The 22,702-nt window shown below is 36.8% G+C and overlaps 1 long non-coding RNA gene across 2 annotated transcripts; it reads left to right on the top strand.

The window, feature by feature from the left end:
- Positions 1-12,089: 12,089 nt before the first annotated feature.
- LOC129259964 (uncharacterized) lies at positions 12,090-16,975 on the top strand. Of its 2 annotated transcripts, none has more exons than XR_010296689.1 (3): positions 12,090-12,255; positions 12,958-13,188; positions 15,197-16,975. It is a non-coding gene; the product is annotated as an uncharacterized LOC129259964 (long non-coding RNA). The 2 variants fall into 2 exon arrangements; XR_010296690.1 differs by lacking the exon at positions 12,090-12,255 and adding an exon at positions 12,469-12,490.
- Positions 16,976-22,702: the final 5,727 nt, after the last annotated feature.

Below are 22,702 nucleotides of genomic sequence, written 5' to 3'. Positions count from 1 at the left end.
TGGTCTAGTTCATAAAACGTTGAAATAAGAGTAACCAAGTATCACTGAACATCTTGTGCGAGTTATAGTAGTTTTCAAAATCAGCACTGCTGCTATATTGAATCGCGTGATGCAGGTGAGACGGCCAGAGGCATTCCACTTGTTTAATGTAAGACCTAAAACTGAACATTCTAAGCACTTCTGGGTTAGCTTTATCAAATAATTGATGCGAGCGCGTGTGAAGCGCGAGCAGAAAATTTATGATATAACCTAACATTTGGACATTCTATGCACTATTGGTAATCATGAAGAAGAAGGATGGGTATCTAACAAAATCATTTGCGCTCGCATTAAAATTTTTGATATTCCGACTAAACTGGACATTCTAAGCACATTTTGTAAATATGAATAGTATGGTATCTATCTAAAAAAAACTGATACAGGTTGTGAATATTCTAACCTAAAATTTGGACATTCTAAGCACTCTTGGTAATCATGAACAGAATGGGCATCTAACGAATAATTTTATGCGAGCGCATAGCGCGGGCTTAAAATTTTATGTATTACGACCCAAAGAAGCTGGACATTCTAAGCAAATTTGTTAACCATGAACAGGGTGCGTATCTATCTAAACAATTGTGAGAACGCGAACCATGAGCTAAAAAATGTGATATTCTGACCAAAAATTTTGACAATCGAAGCACTTATCTAACCATGAACAGGATCGATCTTCACTTTTATACTAAACAATGCATAGTTTTCGCCAGATCAGACGTATCGCTTACGTTCAGCATAACAGCAAAGACAATAACTGCAGCCTCCGCCTAGATTATAGGCTCCATTTAACGATGCATTTGATGCGAGTGCGAGCGCCAATCTCATGACTTGGTAACATGAATTTTGCACCTCCCGGTCAAACATCAAATTGGCGTCTCCAAAGGTCGAATATAGGCGCCCCCTGCCCAGGCTAAATATCAATTCGGGGCGCCCCTCCCCCCATGTTGAAGATCAAATCGGCGCCCCTATGTCGAATTTCTATTCGGCGCCCCCAAGTTCGAACATCAATTCGGCGCACCTCTTACCTCTTATTTTTCTCTCTCTCTTTCTTTCCCCTTTTCTCTCTTTCTCTCCTTTTTCTTCCCCTTTTCTTTTCCTCTCTTTTCTTCTTTTTGGCGCCCCCCTTTTCGCCTACCCGGGGGCCCCGAAAGCCCCCCCCCCAGAATATGCGCATGCATAACAATGAAAATTTTATCAAAATTCGATGTGAGTGAGGGACATCATCGACTGTCTCAATTCCATCTCACAGAGTTGTGCATAACTGTCTTGTGAAAAATAAGTGAAACTTTAAAATGTCACAACTTTCTTATTTTACATCTGATTTTTGATGAAATTTTCAGCGTTATGCTCGTCTGAATTGTTTCTATTTATTCAAATCAACATTTTTCTGGGGTATACCTGACCTCTAAATGTACATGTATGTATTAATCGGGTAATGGAAATAACTATGTGGATAGACAGTAGAAGAGCGACCATATCATCAGGGGGAGGCAAGAAAGAAACAACACAAACGAAATGAAAATAGAAGAAGGGAAGATTAAAAAGAAAGAGAAATAAAATAAAGTGATAAAGAGAGACAGAGAAAGAGGACGATTAAAGAACCACAAAGGAAAGAAAAGGACAAAAAGTAAAAAAACAAACATGAAATGACATTTCAAAGCGATATTAAATATTTCACTACAATGTGTCTCATCGCTTTGCCTGTCCCACAAATGACACTACCCTTGACACCCACTCGACAGAACGGGTGTAAATGCTGTTTCTTACACGAAATGAATTTTTTGGACACTTGGCGGACTTGGCGTGCCAAGTGTCCGATTCTGTAAACGAAATGAATTTTCCATCGGACACTTGGCGCGCCAAGTGTCCGATGGAAAATCATTTCATTTACAGAATAAATCTTCGCATCGCAACGAAAGACTTTTCATACCATAGGAAGTACATTTCGTCAGCGCAATCCATTTCGTTATAGCAAAATTCATTTCGTAGGGTACGAAATGAATTTCGTCTCTACGAAATTCATTTCGTGTGGTACAAAATACACTGCGTAATGACGAAATGTTTTTTGTATGAGAAAAACAAATTTTATGTACAGAATGGCGTAAATTCGACGGAATTTTCCACATGACACATGGTGCGCCTATTTTGTACACGGAATTACATTTCGTTATAGCTAATTCATTTCGTATGGTCCGAAATTAATTTTGTAGACGCAATTACATTTCGTCTCGACGGAATTCATTTTGTATGGTACGAAATAAATTTTGTAGACCCAAGTACATTTCGTCTCGACGAAATTTATTTCGTATGGTACGAAATAAATTATGTAGACGCAATTACATTTCGTCTCGACGACATTCATTTCGTGTGACAAAAAATAACTTTGTCATGACGAAATTATTTTCGTCTGAATAAAAACATATTTTGTGTACGGAATGGCTTGAATTGGACGGAATTGACTGGCGGACATTTGGCCCGCCATACAGTGTACATGTACTAGCTGCTGCACGTGAGCTGGCCTGCCTGCCTTTGTGGTGTGTGGCAGGCATGCATGGTCAGAGGAGATTTGCAAACTCTGAATCAAAGTGAACAATCTCACCTGATTAACAGTTTTTCCAACAAAATAATCACAAGATCGGCAGGAATTTTTTATAATTACATGTATATGGATTCTTAGATTAATGATTTGGTGATGTAATCGGAGGAGCAAGTTATTGAGTTTTCATTACTAGATCGATCTACCAGGTAGTTGTTTCAGCTTTTGTTGAGTCTTCTTGTTATCAGTGCGAACAGACAATGGGAAGAGAGATGCCTAGCATGTGTACGTTTTATGCCGCGATGTTTAATTTTTAAAGTTAGACAATGTTTCAGTTTGAAATTTTATTCGTTTCTAAAACATTTTAGTTTTCTAACAATTTTTTAATTATATTATAAAAAAACAAATATCAGTAAGATTTTTGTTAGATGATTACATTTTTTTTGTTTTCTTGAAGTTTGATCTTTTTTCCTCTTTAATTTCTTCTTCATTTCTTTCTTTCTTTTCTATCATTTTTTCTTCATCCTTTCTTCTATCCTTCCTGCTTGCCTTTTTTTGTTCTATCTTATTTCAAATCTTTCCTAGCTTTCTTTCTGGATCCTTTCTCTCTGTTCATTTCTTGTTCTTTCCTTCCTAATTTTCTTACTTTCCTTTAATTTCCTTTCTTCTTTCTTTCCTTATTTTTTTTGCTCCCTTCCTCTCCTTTATTTCTTTTCATTCTTTCTGTCATTCCCTCTTTCTTCTTTCCTACTTTTATTATTTTCTTGCTTTCACTCTCTTTTCGCTTTCCTGCCTTTCATTCCTTTTCCTCTTCCTTTCCCTTATTCTTTATCTTCCTTCCTGATTTTTTTTCCATTCCTTTCTTCATCCTATCTTTTCTGAATTCCCTTTTCCATGCTATCAATCTTTATTTCTTATTATTTCCTAGCTTTCCTTCCTTTCTGTGTTCATTTATGTTCTTCATTCTTTCCTTCTTCACATGTCCCTCATTGTTTTTTTTTTCTTTCTTTCTCTTACTTTCCTTCTTTTTTTTATTTCATTCTTTCTTTCCTTAAATTTCTCTTTGCTTTCTGTCCCTTTCTTTCCTTCCATTATTTCTTTTTTTTCATTCTCTCCCTTTCTTTCATCCTCTATTTCATTCTTTATTTTCTTTTTCCCCTTTTTGCTATTCCCTCCCTCCCTTCCTGTTTTTCTTCTTTCTTTTCTCAAAGAATGCAGGAAACATTTTTCTTTCCTTCATTCATTCTCCGTTTTTTTTTCTTACTCTTTTTTTTCTTTCTCTCCTTTTTTTTTTTCAAACATTCTTCCATCATCCATTTCTTTTTCTTTCTTTTTTTCTTTATTTATTTCAAAGAATGAAGGAAACCTTTTTTCTTTCCTTTATTATTTCTTTCATCCTTCTTTTATTCTAACTTTCTTTCTTTTCACTGTCTACTTTTTTTCCTCATTTTCTTACGTCATTTTTCCCCTTCATTTTTTTCTTCTCCATTCATCTCTTTTCTTTCTCTCCTTCATTCTTTATTTCACCTATTTGTTCACCCTCCCTTCCTTTCCTTTTCTATCTTTTTCTTTCTTTCTTTATATTTTTCTTTCTTTCTTCTTATATAATTATTTTCAGTTATTCCCTTTTTTATTTTGTGCCACGATGACAAAAGTACATGAAAATATATGAGAGAGGAAATAATTCAAATGGCATATCAACACACTAATTTTGGTCATGGCCGGTAAGATAAAATCACTTTAAAAAAAAAATTAAATTTTATAAAATTAATACAAAGTACATCAGTTCATACATGTATGTTTAAGAGAGGAAAGGGGCAATGGTACATGTACATGTTCATAGAACAGCACTTCTTTCCTTTAAATGGTAAAATCTTGTTTTGAAATATTTTTTTGGGGGGCAAGTGAAATATATATTCGGGCAAGTATTTTCCAACTATTTAGATATTATACAAAAAGTTATGTAACACCCTGTACAAGATTAAGTACATTTGACATCTAAAATAAGGATACCGAAAAAAACAGCATTTGATGCCCTTCTTGGAAAAAGATTTTGGCCTTGGTGCCCTTTGTAGTGGCATTGGTGCCCTAAAAAATACGAGGTATTTTAAGGACAAACTGGCCTTGCCCTAAAAATGATGAATTTAAGGCCTGACCTTGGAGCTACACTGCAGACACAGAACTATTTTTTGACTCTTAACTTCTTATCAATTTATTTAGGTAATCTATTTAATAAAGGGATGGCCTGGGCTGAAATTATTTATAGCTTAATAAATAGAGTAGAATTCAATGAGCAAAATGCCACAAATTTCATCAAAATCGGATAACAAATAACAAAGTTATTGAATTTTAAAGTTTAGCAATATTTGGGGAAAACAGTCGTCATGAATATTCATTAGGTGATGATGTCACATCTCCACTTGTTCTTTTGTATTTTATTATATGAAATGAGGTTCAAATTTTTTCCTCCAAGAAGTAGAAAAATTGGAATGACAACTGATTTAGTGTATTATATATTTATTGCTGCAACTTATTTCATTATAAGGGAGACATATTATTCACACAAGTATGAAATAATGAAAAAATTATGATTTTATGTAAGAAAACGGAAAGTGGAGATGTCAGCCCATCTAATGAATATTCATAACGACTGTTTTCACAAAATATTGCTAAACTTTAAACTTCAATAACTTTATTATTTGTTATCCGATTTTGATGAAATTTACGGCATTTTGCTCAGTGAATTCTACTCTATGAATAAAGATATAAATATTTTCAGCCCGGACCATCCCTTTAATGTTTATTAAACTTTATTTACACATGTAGTTGCTTTAAGTGTAACAAATGTTAAGTGGCTCACCTTCAGTATCATTAAATCAATTTGAGAAGAATGATAGGCCAAAGAACTGTAAACAAATTGTTTGAATGACTCTTGATTGAGTACCTGGTACATTCTCATTACAGCAGAATTTTGTGATGATAAAGCGGTTTCAGTGGGGATTGGCATGGCAGTTCATCCAAACTCATTGATACTCTCATTTGCATCACTGAGTTGTCATATACTGTTTTGTGAAAAATAAGCAAAACTTTAGAATGTCATATTAAACTTTCTTATTTTACATCCGATTTTGATGAAATTTTCAGGGTTATGCTTGTTTGATATTTCTCTATTTATTCAAATCAAAATTTTTCTGGGGTGGACTTGGCCTTTATTATTGTTTTGACCTACTAGTTCATACCAGCCAAATGTGAAAAAAGTTTAAAATATGAAGCAATGAATGCTTTTTAGCTGAAAACAGATCATGGTGAAAAATAACAGAAGGGTGAAATAAGAATTCATCACAGATACACTACATACTGTAGGCCTATATTTGTGTCTTCATGAATATGGAATGAGCAAGCTGATGATGTCACATTCCTGCATTTTGTACTTAAATTGTATTTCACATGTATTAGGCTTATGAAACTATACAAATTTCGTCCAAGAATGAACAAAATTTGAATGACAGCTGAAAGATACTAACTGCTGCAACTGATTTTGTTATTAGGAAGACATCAATCATACTCACATGTACTCTGTATGAACATATAGATGGGGTCAATATACGACCAAAAATAGCCTTACCCGGAACAAATTGCAACAAATGATTTTTCAACGGTATTTTGTACTATTTGACTTCAGGAATAACATACTAAAAATCTACCAAAATCCGCATCCGGGAAAGTGGTTATTTTCAAGATGGCGTCCAAGATGGCCGCCATTCATTGAAAATGGATACAACTGACACATTATCCACCCTAGAATACTATTTCGGTTCATATTCCATGGTCTGATGGTACAAAAATTGATTTAGGCTAGAACGCATTATAAGCCCTCCAGTGTACCAGGCAAATCCAAGATGGCGCCCAAAATGGCTGCCGTAGGCTGAAAATCCACAATTCATCTAAATTTGTTTTTTATTTAATGGTTTTAAGGGTGAAATTAGAGTACATTGAAACAAGTTACAAGGACAGCCAATGGTCTGGTGTGTCCAAAAATCCAAGATGGCTTCCAAAAATGGAGTTTAAAATGGCTGTTGATAATTAAAATGGACATAGTTCATTTCATATCCGCCTGGGACGTAATGATTTTGGTGTCTAGACCATGATTTCAATGGTCAAATAAGACATTGGGATAAGTTACAAGGACAGTCAGTGGTCCAGTATGTTCAAAAATCGAAGATGGCTTCCAAAAATGGAGTCGAAATTTGCTGTTGCTACTTAAAAAAGCCGACATAGTTTGCTCAATGTCCAGAAATATGATTTTTGTGTCTATACTAATGTTGTAACCCGCACCTGTTGCGGTACGGGTTAACCTGCCGGTATGCCCCCGATCGCGGGTTGCGGGCCGGGCCGAGTTCATTCTCAAACCTGCAGACCGTCATGCGAAAAAAAAGGGAGAAGTAACGACGCATAATAAAAACATTAACAATGAAAATTGAGTTAGGATCATGTGCTTCTTACGTGGCGGATTCTTTTAGAGACGTAGATATTTCCTTTTAAAAAAATGCTGGCGTATTTTTGTCTTGTGAACAGTGAACAGGACTGAGACAGTTCGACATAAATACATCGAGTTGCTCTTTCGAAGAAGGAGCGCGCGCCAGTGCAGCGCAGCACAGTCTAGTCAAAAGCAATCGCATAGGCCAATGAAACTCGATGTCGAGTTTCCCGTCCCATTTTTTCCAGCTCATAATGAGGATTTCATTATTCATTATTTTCCAGAAGATTTGACCTTTTGTACCTTTGAACGCACTTTTATTCTGTGGAACTGTCTTGAAGCCAGGGAGCAAATCAATCATTTTTTTTGGGGGGTTCCATTTTCATTTTTTTGTAATATTTCAGGGTCTCCATTTCTACCGTTTTGGAGGCTACTTTTTTCATTTCGGGGGCTCTTTTCAAATGCTACGTTTTTGTATTTTGAGGAATCCCTGTTCACTTATTAAATTAATTATTACTTATTGTTTAATATTGCATGATTTTAAAGTTATTTTTTTCATGCTTACTATCTTGGATGTGGGTGTGTTTGTGTGGGTGTGACTATGAGTTGAACTTGGATATAAATGAATTCAATATCTAATTTCTACTCCATCTAATTCCAGTACTTGGCCATGTAATAAAGGCCCACATACCCTAACTTTTCCTGATGTTCTTTGAAAACGCAGATCTCCACGAAAACTGCATTTCTCTATGGGGGAGTCTAAATTTGGTGAGAATGAACTCATTAATAACTTAAATATACATGACAATGAAGAAATCATCTAACTTTATTGGCAGTTTTGAATAATATTCCCGAAATATAAACTCTGTCTGAAACATAAAATCACCATCATTGAGGCCTTTACAGAGCGAATTGTCCCCCAGAGCTCTGGCAGAGAGACAGAGCTCAGACTGGCTAGCTAGTACAAGCGCTAATGCGTACGTGCGTGAGCCTCCGTCGGCCTTGTAAGTTGTAAAACAGATTGAGTTTTGTTTGATGATTTTTTTTGTCTGATATGCCGTATGACAACTCACCAATGCGAGGTTACTAGACTATGGGATTTATTGAGGTAGCTCGACCAAACCTCGAGCGATGTTCGTGCAGGCTCCACTCCACTTCACTACCGCTACATGACATCGGGTAGGTAGAGCGTAGTGTAGCAGAAGTGAAGTTGAGTGGAGCCTGCACGAACATCGCTCGAGGTGTGGTTGAGCATGCAGTGTCATTCCATTCACAAGAAAAAAACAAGAAAAGAATTACAGGTATTTACATGATATACAAGTAATTGTGACTGAAAAGCTTATATTAATGTTTTATATCAGTTCTGAATCTAGATCTATGTCAAAATAGTAAAATAATGAATTATTTTCAGAATTTGATTTTTAAACGCGGTCCAAATTTCATAACGCGGGCGGGCGACGGGAAACTGAACATCGAATTTGCTGGGCAGCCTGGGCTACATGTAGCTAGCGCGCGCTGAGCTGCGGCTCCGATCCGGCCGAGGAGTTAATTGCGCAATGCTTTCGATTACGAGATCAGAGCCGATCCATTTCGGGTACAAAGTAACCCCCAAAAACATTTTCTCTCCGGAATAAAAGGCGAATTTGCAAATTGTAAGTAAATTCACTCTAGGCTAGGTTAGTAGTTGGCATATATTTTCGTGATTTAAGCCTGTATAGTGTGGGGATTGCAGAAATAATTTTCATTTTTCAAAGATAAATTTACTTGCGGGTTAAAACCCGACGGGTCAGCGGGTCCCGCTTGCAAATTATTGGATTATACGGGACGGTACGGTTCGGGTTTTCACTTGCGGGTTACAACATTAGTCTATACCATGGTTAAATGGGTGAAATAATACATTGGGACAAGTTAAAAGGAAAGTCAGTGGTCTGGTATGTGCAAAAATCCTCGATGGATTCTGAAATGGCTGCTAATACTTAAAGCGGACAAAGCTCATTTCATTTTGGCCTGGGATATGTGATTTTGATGTCTAAACCACTGGTTTCAAGGGTCAAATAATATATTAGGATAAGTTACAAGGACAGTCAATGGTCTGGTATGTCAAAAAATCGAAGATGGCGTCCAAAAATTGGTCTTAAAAATATGCTGCTGATACTTAAAGCGGACAAAGCTCCTTTCATATCCGCCTGGAAATGTGATTTTGGTGTTTAAACAACTAGTTTCAAGGATCAATTAATACGTTAGGGCAAGTTACAAGGACAGTCAGTGGCCTGGTCGGTCAAAAAATCTAAGTTGGCTTCCAAAAATTGATACTAAATTGACTGCTGCTACTTAAAGCGGACATAGCTTATTTCATATCGGCATGGGAGATGCGATTTTGGTGTCTAAACCACTGGTTTAAGGGCCAAAATAATACATTAGGACAGGTTTTAAGGCCAGTCAATGGTCTGGTATGACCAAAAATCCAATATGGCTTCCAAAACTTGATTCTAAAATGGCTGTTGATACTTAAAAGTGGCATAGCTCATTTTAAATCCGCTGTGAGATATGATTTCGGTGTCTAAACTATGGTTTCAAGTGTCAAATTATATATAAGGACAAGACAATGGCAGTCAGTGGTCTAGTATGTCCAAAATTACAAGATGGCTTCCAAAAATGGAGTAAAAATATGTCTGATGTTACTTATAAAAGGACATAGTTTGTTTAATATCTGTCTGGGGAATATGAGTTTGGTGTTAAAAGCATGGTTTAAAAGGGTCAAGTAATACACTAGGGTAAGTTACAAGACCAGTCAGTTGTCTGTATGTTAAAAAACCAAGATTACTTCAAAAAAATTGGGTGTAAATTGACTGTTGCTACTTAAAAGTATGCATAGTTTATTATAAATACACCTTGGAGGTATGATTTTGCTGTCTATACTAGAGTTTACAGGGTCAAACAATACATTGGGTTAAATTGAAAGGACAGTCAGGTGTCAGGTATGTCCAAAAATCAAAGATTTAAATGCATGGGGACAAGTTATCATATTGTTTCATGAGTTGGTAACAGCACCCATTTTGATGAAATTTTAGGATCCATCATGGATTATTTGACAAAATGGAGTACTTACCATCCTTGTTACTTGTCCAAATGTATTATTTGACCCTTCATACCACAATTTGGACACCAACATTATTTCTTGCAGATGAATATTGTAGAACTCTGACCACTATTGAATGATATGAGTTGTTTTAGATTCCTTTTTTAAAAACCCTCTTGTGTTTTAGGCGAACTGGACAACTGCATATCAATGTAACCAGTCCAAACGTATGATTTTAACCATGAAACCATAGTGCGGACACCGAAATCATATCTCCTAGGTGGATTTTAAATGAACTATGTCCATTTTTAAAGTAGCAGCAGTCATTTTAGACTCTGATTTTTGGAAGTTCTTAGATTTTCGACATAGTGGACCACTGACTGTCCTTGTAACTAATTTGCTGCCTTTTGAAACCATGATATAGGCAACAAAATCATATGCCCTTGACGAATAAAACATGAACTATGTCCATTTTTAAATACCATCGCGGCTAATTGATACTATTTTTTAAGCCACCGTGGACTTTTGGACATACTTGACCACCAATCGTCCTTGTAACTTATCCCAATTTATTATTTGACCCATTTAACCATGGTATAGGCACAAAAAATCCTATTCCCGGATATTGAACAAACTGTTTTTTTTTTAAGTAGCAACAGCATTTTTTACTCCATTTTTGGAAGCCATCTTGGATTTTTGAACATACCTGACCACTGACTGTCCTTGTAACTTGTCCCAATGTATTATTTGACCATTGAAACCATGGTCTAGACACCAAAATCATATCTCTCAGGTGGATGTGATATGAGCTATGTCCATTTTAAGGATTAACAGCCATTTTAAAGTTTTAAACTCAATTTTTGGAAGCCATCTTGAATTTTCGGACACACCAGACCACTGGCTGTCCTTGTAACTTGTCCGGACGTACTTTTTCATCATTAAAACAATCGGATGGAAACCAAATTAAAGCCACTTAAGTAATAGATGAATTGTGGATATTTTAGACTACGGCAGCCATTTTGGGAGCCATCTTGGATTTTCCTGGTACCCTGGAGTGCTAATGTTCACTCTAACTTGTATAAATAAATTCTTTTACCAATTGGACCATGGAATATGAACCCAAATAGGATTCTAGGGTGGATAATGAGTGAGTTATATCCATTTTTAGTGAATGGCGGCCATCTTGGACGCCATCTTGAAAATAACCTTTTTCCCGGATGCAGATTTCGGTAGATTTTTAGTGTGTTATTCCTGAGGTCAAATAGTACAAAATACCGTTGAAAAATCATTTGTTGCAATTTGTTCCGGGTCAAACCATATATTGACCCGTCTAATATGACAAGAGAAAGTGGTGATGTGGCATGACCATCAGCCCACCTTATTGCATAGGCATGCATATTGCCAAACTTTAAAAGTCATTTGTTATCAGATTTTGTTGAAATTTTCAGCTTTTTGCTTGGTGAATTTTACTCTATTTATAGCCCAGTTCCCCACAGGGTCCAGAATACCCTTGAAAACATGCATGTGTATGCCAACTCCACCATGACTTCTCAGGCACATGCTTCGTTACACTTCACAAAGTTCTTATTTGCTCAGTAAACTGTATGGACAATTGTCCTGTAATGAGGACTATCTAATATAATGTCATTGAATTGTCTCTTTATGAAGGATCTGGAGTGTATTACCTCCTTTAAATTCAATGATTTCTGGTGTTTACTTCATTCATACAGTGCATTCTTTAGGCAAAGCTTCCCAACAAAAAAAGAAAGAAAAAATCCTTTCTTGCCTTTTGTGGCCAAAAGAAAAGAAAAAATCTTTGTCCACGGTTCAATGGAGCATACATGTATGTACATGTAGATGCTTGTGAAGGCTATATATGTCCATATAGTGCTTCTCAGCTCTCATAGATGTATCATTACATGATTCTCAATTGTTGTTATGTTGTATGACCTTTAAAAATAATAGTAGTGCCGTCATAATAAAATTATAAAACAAATTGGGCAAGCAGTTTTTTCTATCGGGCAAGCAAATTTTTTCATCACTTGCCCGACAGGGCAAGTGACAGAATTTTTTTTTGTAGAGGCCTGGATGTATGGACCACTTTTTGAGTCTCTGGTTTTTTAAAAGGTGCTACATGGTACTTGTATGTATTATCACTGAAATTGACTGCTTGCATTTATTTTTTTTTAGATGAATATTGGAAGTTTTCGTCTTAGAAGCCAAAATGTTATTGTAGGGCATACATGTAGGATTGCCAATGTTCACATGAATTCAGCTTTGTGACTTAAAGGGTTGTGCAAAATGATTCTTCGTTGCAAAGGAAATGTACATTGCTAAAAGCCATCAGAAGTGACAGAATACAGTATGGGCATGTTTAATAATACCAAACTACATGTACCACTATTTGTATTAAAGCTCTTGTGATTGAAGTTGGAAAGTTAAAAACCAATTTTCACTTGTTCTTGTCTACGGTACATACATTTACATGTACACTGCACATGTACATGTAGAATGCATTTAAATTGCAAGCATGTTACAGTGATTTTGAATTAATAACGTGAAATTTTATTTTTAAAACCTTGTTTATATTTATATGTACATCTGCAATAAAGACCACTTTGAATTGGGGACATCTGGTAATGTACATTATTCAATAATCATTTATAGTGAAAATATTGTCTAGAGTGCTTCCCTTCCAGAATGTCCATGTCTACATGTACATGACTTGAAGAATGGCAACATGTGAAATCCTTCAATGTACAAACTTTTATCCAAATTCGCCATTGACTGTTAAAAAAACTACTTAATTGTTTTCTTGTTTGTCTATAGGCAACCCTAAAACAATCATGAATGGAAAAGAAATGGAGGAAGTGAAGTATGATCTGTCAAAGAGCGCAGAGAAGACGGTTGATGGGAGCTTACCTGAGAAAGAGGGTAAGGCTACCGTTAAAAGGGAACATTGGAGTAATAAAATGGACTTCATTCTCTCCTGTCTTGGATGGGCGGTAGGTCTTGGTAATGTCTGGAGATTCCCCTATCTTTGCTACAGGAATGGAGGAGGTAAGCAATTGTCATGAATATGAATCATTTTTTCCATGCCCCTAATTTTAACTATAAAATCCTTCCCATTTCACTCTTTTGATAATTTAAAAACACACATCAATTTAAAACTTGGTTTAGATAGTCTTCAAAAGTCAATTATTCAAGTCAAAGTGATTGTTCAGACCTGGTGTGATGGGTTGAAAGTTGACTTTCAGCCCAGGTGGAATATATATCCCAAGACAATACACCTGTATGTATGCAGAATCATCAGTAGTACATGTACATGTAAATTGGCCTTTTGACAACTTTGGGCAGGGGACTCTACATTGCATTGTACATAAACAAACTTTTGTTTTCATTGTTTTATTTTTTCATTCTGGAGTTTTACCATAATGAGTGCAAGACATTTTGATATACCAAACATCTTTTCATTTTGGTTTACATTTGATATGTTGCTAACACTTAAAACATAAAAATGTTCAGGTCATGATACATTGTCTTTATTGTTTTGTATGTTTCGTGTGATTGGGAAAACCTGTGGGTTCAACAAAAATCTCAGATGGCAGCCATCTTGAAAAAAAATTAAATAAAAAGCCCCTCTCTAAAAAGAAAGAAAAGAACTGGATGAGAACATCAATATTATTACACCTGGCTTTTAATTCATGTGTGAAAGAATCATTGAATATTCACACTAGAATATAAAGGAGCATTGTCTTTTTTTTTTTATTGATGCTTAATATACAGTACCACTGATAACATGCATGGGTAAATAAATAAAGACACGACTAGATTCTATTTTTACCAAGCTTTGCTTTTGGTGAAATGAATTGAAACTGATCAGTCAGTAATACCCCGGTCACATTTGCTCTACGGCGGCCGTACGGCGAGTCAAAAACAGCCGTTTTAACAGTTTTTGTTCCAGCTACATATAGGTGGTTTGAATAAAAATAAATAAAACAGCTGTTTTCGACTCGCCGTAGAGCAAATGTGACCATGGTATAAGCCTAAATAAGGAATAGAAACCTATTCAGCCTTGTGTTCATTAACATAGCTAACAAAAGGGGTATATACAAACTAATCATGGCCATTAACAGAACATTATTGAAAGGTATTTCTCTTACAACCAGAAATGCTGATAAAATTTGTGAAGTAAAGTTATTTACTGAAATCACTCAGATGAGGCATTGATCAGTCAAAATTTCATCTTTAGCCCTGGGAACAAATTGAATTTTCCCTGATGTTTTCATCATCTAGGTGATAGATGAGTGGTGTAATAGAGACCTGTACAAGTAGGGCATTATCAAAAATCTGAAGAGTTGCTCTTTCATATTTTGGTAATTACTATTTAGATGTAGGGTTTTAGAGGTGCAGATATTTATTGACGTCTTGCGAGGTTGTTTCAAGAGACAAAATATTAAACCTGATTCTTAACGTGTTTGCCTATGAAAACCATCCAATATTTTCCGTATTGGATGAAATGAATATTTTGCCCCACCCACAAGATTATAATTGGTTAAGAAATGATTGTGCGTATGAAGCGATTGTTACGTCACAATGAAAATGCATTGCATAATAATTGTTGCCAGGCGGTGTGGCAAAGGAGCGAGATTGCGTAAATTTATTGAATTCAAATGCGCTTGCAGTGCACTGTACGCTAGCGCAACTTTACAGAGATTTCTTTTTTTTTTAAAGGACAGTACTCAGTCGCCATGCTCATGATTTACAGGATTGACATAAAATGAACATTTTTTTTGCTTAATTAATTTATGTTAAGCTTTGTGTGGGTATCTAAATAATAATAATAATATTGGATGATCAATTTTCGTGGGATGCGTAGAAATATTGTTACTCGCTGAAGAAACAATATTGGATTCGTCTCCGACTCATCCAATATTGTTCTTCAGCTCGTACATTATTTCCACGCATCCCACTTAAGGCCATCCAATATTCCCTAAATATTATATATCTTGAAAGCTGGATTACATTTTTTGTATGCACTGTACATATGATTTCTACCCCATTACAGGTGCTTTTCTTGTACCTTATTTCCTCATGTTGGCATTGAGTGGACTCCCTTTGTTCTTAATGGAACTTGGTCTTGGACAGTTTGCTAGTCGGGGTGTCATTCAGATATGGTGTATGGCTCCAGCGTTTAAAGGTATGTGTTAACACACAGTCATCAACCACACCAGTTATAAAATTGATAGGGTACATGTATTTAATTGTTTTATGCAAAATTCAAGGGTAAATTTGCAACTTTGATAACATGGAATGGTCAAACAGTCAGAAAAAATACACAGTGACAAGATTAGCCAAATCACAGTGTATGAGCTCTATCTGACTTGATCGCGCAAGCACAAAACTAACCGCACATAGAGTTGAATGACACTACTGTAGACACACTGTAGCTTTGTTGTCTTCCAAATAAAAAAAATATTTTGTTTTAATTATTGCAGCTATATGCAGAGTAAAATTATGTACTTTTAGTAGGACTGTTGTCGATAACCTCTTTATCGCTAGTCTTGTCGTTAATCGCTTGTTTTTTGCCACTTAGCGATATTGATAACCTTTCTCTCGTTGTCGATAATACCCATTATTATGTACATATAGGGACATGACAGGGATTTTCCGCGATTTCACGGAAACGGCCTTTTGAAAGTGGCTTTTCAAGCGGAAAATGTATTTTTCCTAAAAATGCACAGAATAGCAACGGATATTACTCCACAATCTCAACAAAATATGAATATTTACTAGCCACAAAACACGATCTCACTTAGCTATATAGCAATCCAAACATCGTGACTGCACTCGACTCCATTCGATCGTATAAAAAAAAATTCACAAGCGCGAGCTCAATTTTATCGAAGTACCAACGTAGAAGGCAGCACAGATGTACAGCACAATATCAAAATGGCGGATAGGCGAAAGACGTTGACTGCTCAGAACAATGTCCAAAAAGCCCCAAAATCGATATCGGTAAGATATTTTTAGCGATTTTAGCACAATTATAATGTTGTACAGAACTACACGCCAAGCCTTAATATGTAAAGGGGGAAATTCACTCTAACTTCATAAAAGCATGGTTTTGATAAAAGCAAAAAAATTGGAGGAATGAATTAGGATTTGGCAAAAATTCATGAAAAAATATTAGTTTTTGTTTATGACGTGATATGGGACCAGCTCCCCAAATGTTGAGTGATTATAATTTTGATAAAGTGATATCGTCAGAAAACTGAAAATGATTTTCCCTGTTAGTTCAATCTGTCACCAGACAACTGATATCAGACACACTTGCATGATCATTTTTTTTTTTAGATATCCTGAGCCATCAGAAATTTGAATTTATCATAATTATATCACATGATATAAGGGGTAGCTGCTCACAGGTACATGTAACATCACAGTATAAACATTTAAATACAATTCTAAAAAAGAGTATTTTCTTTTCAAACCAGGCAGTCAGTAATACATGTTTCCATCATTGTGTTTTCCACCCAAATATGCATCCTAAAGTTATTCAGTTACTAAAAAAAATGAGTAAGATCCACAGCAGACATCGTGAGTACCATCACGCTCCAGTTGGGTGGGGGGGAACAATGTGTATTCCTATTCTTTAGGCCTATACATTGTTATTCTCCTTTCACAAGGGGTTCACTTCCATTGACAAGTGATATCATGCGTGTCCGAAAAAACGCTTCAAAAGTGTATCAGTGGAAGATACAGCACGTTACCGTAATACAGGTGTCCAAAACATAACAAATTCTTTTTGTGTGGCAATTATGTGATTGGGGTTTGATTTCAAGGGTATACAAATAACCAGAATTTGAAAAAAGGGTTAAACTTTGTTGTGGTCGTAGGGTGTGATTTACCCCACAACCGATAGGTATCATCTGAGACTCATTGCAAGTGAAAGGGTAAAATATAAGGTTAATTTTTTTTCTTGTTTTAAAAAGGTTACGTTTCCTACCCAGTACTTAGGGTGAGGTTCAGTAGCAAGTACTTATAAGGGCAAGATTTTTTGGTCCAATGCTTTATTAAGGGCAAGTTTTCACTTTAAGATCTTGTTAAAGCGACCTTTCAATAGGTAGTTTTAAACCGCCTCGATCACAAGAATCCCGTTAAATTACGAGAACATTTACATGCTCAAAAATACCAGATAATTATTTTTGCATTCAGACCGCCCCGAAACACACTCTTTGCGGAAATTTCTCGAAGTTATGAGCATGCGCAGTACTGTCTGGTAGCAGACGACGAAGCGCGCGCTTTTAGCGGTACGATTGGGGGACGGCTGGGGAGGGAAATCCGCCTGCGGCCGGCCTAGCTCTAGCACGTACAAACTATACTCGATCGTATGCGCAAATCATTTATTCCCTTGATCATCTGCAATTGCACTAGATTTCTCTCCACATTGAAATTAAGGCCTTGGTGGCCTCCTCACTCCAGTGCGATGTCATCTGGTATGAAAATTTATAATACCGGTAAATATCACCCTTAATTCGTAAAACTATATTTTAAAGAAGAAGAATCAACCGCCTAGTTAAAGTCGAACCCCGAGTCAGGTCGCATGAAAAGTGTACGTATGTTTATCGCTGCATGCACTGGCGCTAGCTTGCTCGCTCGGTAGGCCTCGCATATCCATGCATATCGAACAGCGCGGGCTATGAACCGGAAATTCACTTATCGCGGTGATCGATGGGATACAAGTTCCCGTAGTTTGCTTTCAGATTGCCAAAATACCCACAACCTTGGAAAAATCGCCGCGAAAGTTCTCTTAATTTCGCCAAGTACCTACTATTTTAATTAGCGGGTATTTTCTTTCGGGGATATTATGCGTAGTTTGCTTTCACATTACCAAAATACCTGGTATTTTCTGATCGGGGTAAATTTCCCGATCAGAGAATACCTGGAACTGACGAACATCGAGGCGGTCTGAAACCACCTATTGACAAATCATGGGGAAATCAAGGCTTATATCAGAACAGAGAAGGGATTCAAGTCTTTCACTCGGCTGCATGCCTGGGGGTGTTATGTAATAGACGCGGGCATGTCTGGGAGGTCTTTAGGAGAGCATTAGTTAGTAGACTAACCAACCAGAAGTAAACTGCATGTTTTCACTTTGAAACATGTAACTTCACAGAGGTTATTTATTTTTGTTTAGCAATCAAGAGACCTGTTATGAGTCTAGGAATTGGGATTGTTGGAAACTGGAACTGCCACGATCCGAAGTAAATAACCATCATGAGTTCGGTCAAATTCGTGCTTTCCAAACTTTTATCGCAAATTTCGTATTGATTCAATTTCCCCATGATTTGTCAGTGGCTGGGCCCTTTAAGGGGTGCATTTTCAGATAATTGAAAATGTGTTTAGGGTGCCTTTTGAAACCCCTCGGACAAACCAGACAACCTCTAGACAATAGAAGTGCTCCCTAACCTCCCAAACATTTTCTTCTTATAAAGGATGAGAAGAATGCTGTCCCCTTTGCTTGGTTTGTATTTATATTTTATTGATTACTGACTGAGTAAACAGGTAAGTAGTTTGATCCACTTAAAAGCAAAGTATATTGAGCTCCTGTTGATACTGCTCAGTGAGTTGAGGCCTGGCCAGGGGACTACTTTATTCTTGGTTTCTGTTTTAAAGAGCAAATGTCATTAAAAAGGGAATCTTTATCATTTCTTTCCATAATTAATCCCACTTTTGGCTTTACAGATTTGTTTTTAGGAATTCTTTATTGTTTGATTTTTTTGTCTGTATGAATTTATCTTTTCTATCCTACACAGTGGTTATATTCATCCCACTGATTCAATCAAAGCTATATTAAACAAATATATGAGGCTTTGAGAAAGTATAGTGGAATTATTTATCCGAGGTTGGTCTGGTAATTACTATTTTTCCCGAGGGGCAAAGCCCCGAGGGAAATATAGTAGTTTTGCCAGTCCAACAGAGGATTAATAATTCCCACTATGCTTTCAAATGAAATGCCTGGTACATGTATATTTGTTTTATATCCTACTTTTGATAATTTACAACCAAAATCTATGTGTTGAGCTTGCAAAGTCCGGTTACTTGAGTTGAATTACCTACTTTTCTCCGAGCCACCGCGCTCAGCGGAATGCAGATTAGTGCCTGCGCTGACGCATCGCTGGACTTGCCCGGGAGAGAGCGCGCGCTGGTCGGTGCGCCCGAGAGTTTTGCTAGATATCCAGTTTTGCGAAATAATGACGTCAGACCTCGATATATCCAAAAATATATTGAGGTCTGACGTCACGCAACATCATAGTTGAAATATATTAGGTCACATGATGCTACTTGAACCAATCACTATGCAGGATTTACTCTATGTAGGATATAAAAGGTATTATAGAATGGATGGGAAAATCCCTGCAATCTGATTGGTTTAGAGCTATGCAAGAATTTTTACTGGGCTGCATGAACGATATCCACTGTAAACAAGCTATCGTCCGAAAAGGTCATTGTGATGTCATTGCGCATGTACTGTTACGCTTGTTTACGTCAAAATTTTGAATTTTCGATCAAGGCAGCATGAATCAAATAAAGGATGCAAAATGATCTGTAAGTACAAAAACGGTACCGTATTTGTCATAGGGATTAAAACTGCCTGCATATACTCGTTAGTTGAGAAGTCCAGACATACGATCTAACGTTATAGATCTACTGCCCTGCGCTGGCTGTGCACAGCCAAATCTCCACTGCAGGCCCAGGCAGCCGTAGGCACTGGCCCCCGGCGGCCCGGGCATACACACACAGCTATTGGAGGTCTGAGGCTGCCTCATAGATCTAGTCAATGCAAAGCTGTATCTGGCATTTTGGGTATAATAATGCCTTTGTGCCAACATATTATCAAGTTAGGCATACATATTTATGTTGTCCAGGGTTATCAAAGGGTCTGCATTACATTTTAGAATTTTCATGCATCCGGTAATAAATCATGCGTCCGGTAAAAAAAATCATGCGTCCGGTAAATTAAATTTACCGGACGCATGAAATAATCATGCATCCGGTAAATCATTAATTTTTGTGGTTTATTCAATAAATGTTTTCCATTCTATAAAACAGATGATGCATGGGTTTCTTTCGTGGGTCAGTGGAACTGTGTGCACGCGGTAACTTTGGCATTATGGTCTAAACCATGCCAAAGTTACCTTGTGCACACAGTTCCTACTGACCCACTCTAACCCATGCATCATTTGTATAATATAAGTTTGCAGTCTGTTTATTTAATGTTTGCATGAATTTGAAGCATTACAAACAGCAATTCAGCTTGTTCTCACAGGGTTCTCAGTCCATCAGGGAAAATAATTTTACTTTTTTTCCAGTTGGAAAAAGCAGGAAATTTGATTAAAAATACCTCATATCAGGGGAAAATGCCTCAAATGAGGGAAAAATCAGGGAAGTTTGATCAGCCCAAAAGTCAAAAGCAGGTAGTATGTCAGACTGTGATATTTTGTTGCATATCAAAGAACATCCATGGAATGACTGGTTGTGGTGGTACTAATTAGTTTTACATTGTTTTTATACTGAAAATACATGTAATTCACTGCAACAACTTAGAAAACATGTGAAACTGGGAATGGGTTTGAATAATTATCAGGGAATTTTAAAACTTCATCAGGGAAAAATAAGGGAATTTTGTTTTCTTGAAAAGCTGGGAACCCTGTTTCAGTTGAGAGCAGTTTTTGTTTTGCCTTCCGGAGGTGACGGCAAGACTTCAAAGTGCCGTCCGTCCATCACAAATGTCTTATGATTCATACATGTTTAAACTTGGGCAACTGCTTGTTCAATTTCAACCAGACTTTGGTAGTTACATAAGGGCTAGCATGATGTGCTGTCAGGGACCTCTTTTTTCTGCAGGACTCTCATTCCCACCCATTGCTCCTGTGATAACTGCACTTGGTACATGTACTGTGTGCCATTAGTGCAATGAAATGGCATGAGTCTAACCGGGCGGTCCACCAGTGCCCACCAGACAATTATGGCCACCGTTGCAATTTTGTCTAGACTGAACATAAGGTTAATCAAGTATTAGTGAACATCCTGCCTGAGTTTCAGGTCACATGACCAAGGTCAAAGGTCATTTAGGGTCAATGAACTTTGGCCAAGTTGGGGGTATTTGTTGAATTACCATCATAACTTTAAAAATTTATGGATCTAGTTCATGAAACTTGAACATAAGGTTAATCAAGTATTAGTGAACATCCTGCCTGATTTTCAGGTCACATGACCAAGGTCAAAGGTCATTTAGGGTCAATGAACTTTGACCATGTTGGGAGAATTATTTTCAAAATCTTAACCGAAGGTTAAGTTTTTGAAATGACATCATAACTTAAAAAGTATATGGACCTAGTTCATGAAACTTAAGCATAAGGTTAATCAAGTATTAGTGAACATCCTGCTCGAGTTTCAGGTCATGTGACCAAGGTCAAAGGTCATTTAGGGTCAATGAACTTTGGCCAAGTTGGGGGTATTTGTTGAATTACCATAACTTTGAAAATTTATGGATCTAGTTCATGAAACTTGGACATTAGGTTAATCAAGTACCACTGCATATCCTGTGCGAGTTTCAGGTCACATGACCATGGTCAATGGTCATTTAAGGTCAATGAACTTTGGCCGTGTTGGGGGTATTTGTTGAATTACCATCCTAACTCTGAAAGTTTACGGATCTAGTTCATAAAACTTGGACATAAGAGTAATCAAGTATCACTGAACATCCTGTACGAGTTTCAGGTCACATTACCATGGTCAAAGGTCATTAAAGGTCAATGAACTTTGGCCGTGTTGGGGGTATTTGTTGAATTACCATCCTAACTCTGAAAGTTTATGGATCTAGTTCATAAAACTTGGGATATAAGAGTAATCAAGTATCACTGAACATCCCCTGTGAGTTTCAGGTCACAAAACCAAGGTCAAAGGTCAGTTAAGGTCAATAAATTAGGCCATGTTGGGGTAATTGTTGAATTGCCATCATAACTTTGAAAGTTTATAGATAGAGTGAATGAAATGTGGACATGGGTGTAGTTGACAAGTCTTAAGTCACCGTTCAAATGTCATTTATGGTCAATGAACGTGGTATTATGTCATTATATGAATGGTGTTTTCTCCACTGCAGGCCCAGGCAGCCGTAGGCACTGGCCCCCGGCGGCCCGGGCATACACACACAGCTATTGGAGGTCTGAGGCTGCCTCATAGATCTAGTCAATGCAAAGCTGTATCTGGCATTTTGGGTATAATAATGCCTTTGTGCCAACATATTATCAAGTTAGGCATACATATTTATGTTGTCCAGGGTTATCAAAGGGTCTGCATTACATTTTAGAATTTTCATGCATCCGGTAATAAATCATGCGTCCGGTAAAAAAAATCATGCATCCGGTAAATCATTAATTTTTGTGGTTTATTCAATAAATGTTTTCCATTCTATAAAACAGATGATGCATGGGTTTCTTTCGTGGGTCAGTGGAACTGTGTGCACGCGGTAACTTTGGCATTATGGTCTAAACCATGCCAAAGTTAC

The sequence above is a fragment of the Lytechinus pictus genome, unplaced genomic scaffold (genome assembly GCF_037042905.1).
Source record: "Lytechinus pictus isolate F3 Inbred unplaced genomic scaffold, Lp3.0 scaffold_19, whole genome shotgun sequence".
NCBI classification, from domain to species: Eukaryota; Metazoa; Echinodermata; class Echinoidea; order Temnopleuroida; family Toxopneustidae; genus Lytechinus; species Lytechinus pictus.
The sequence above is the reverse complement of the archived record's forward strand: the minus strand, read 5'-3'. Positions and strand labels throughout refer to the sequence as shown.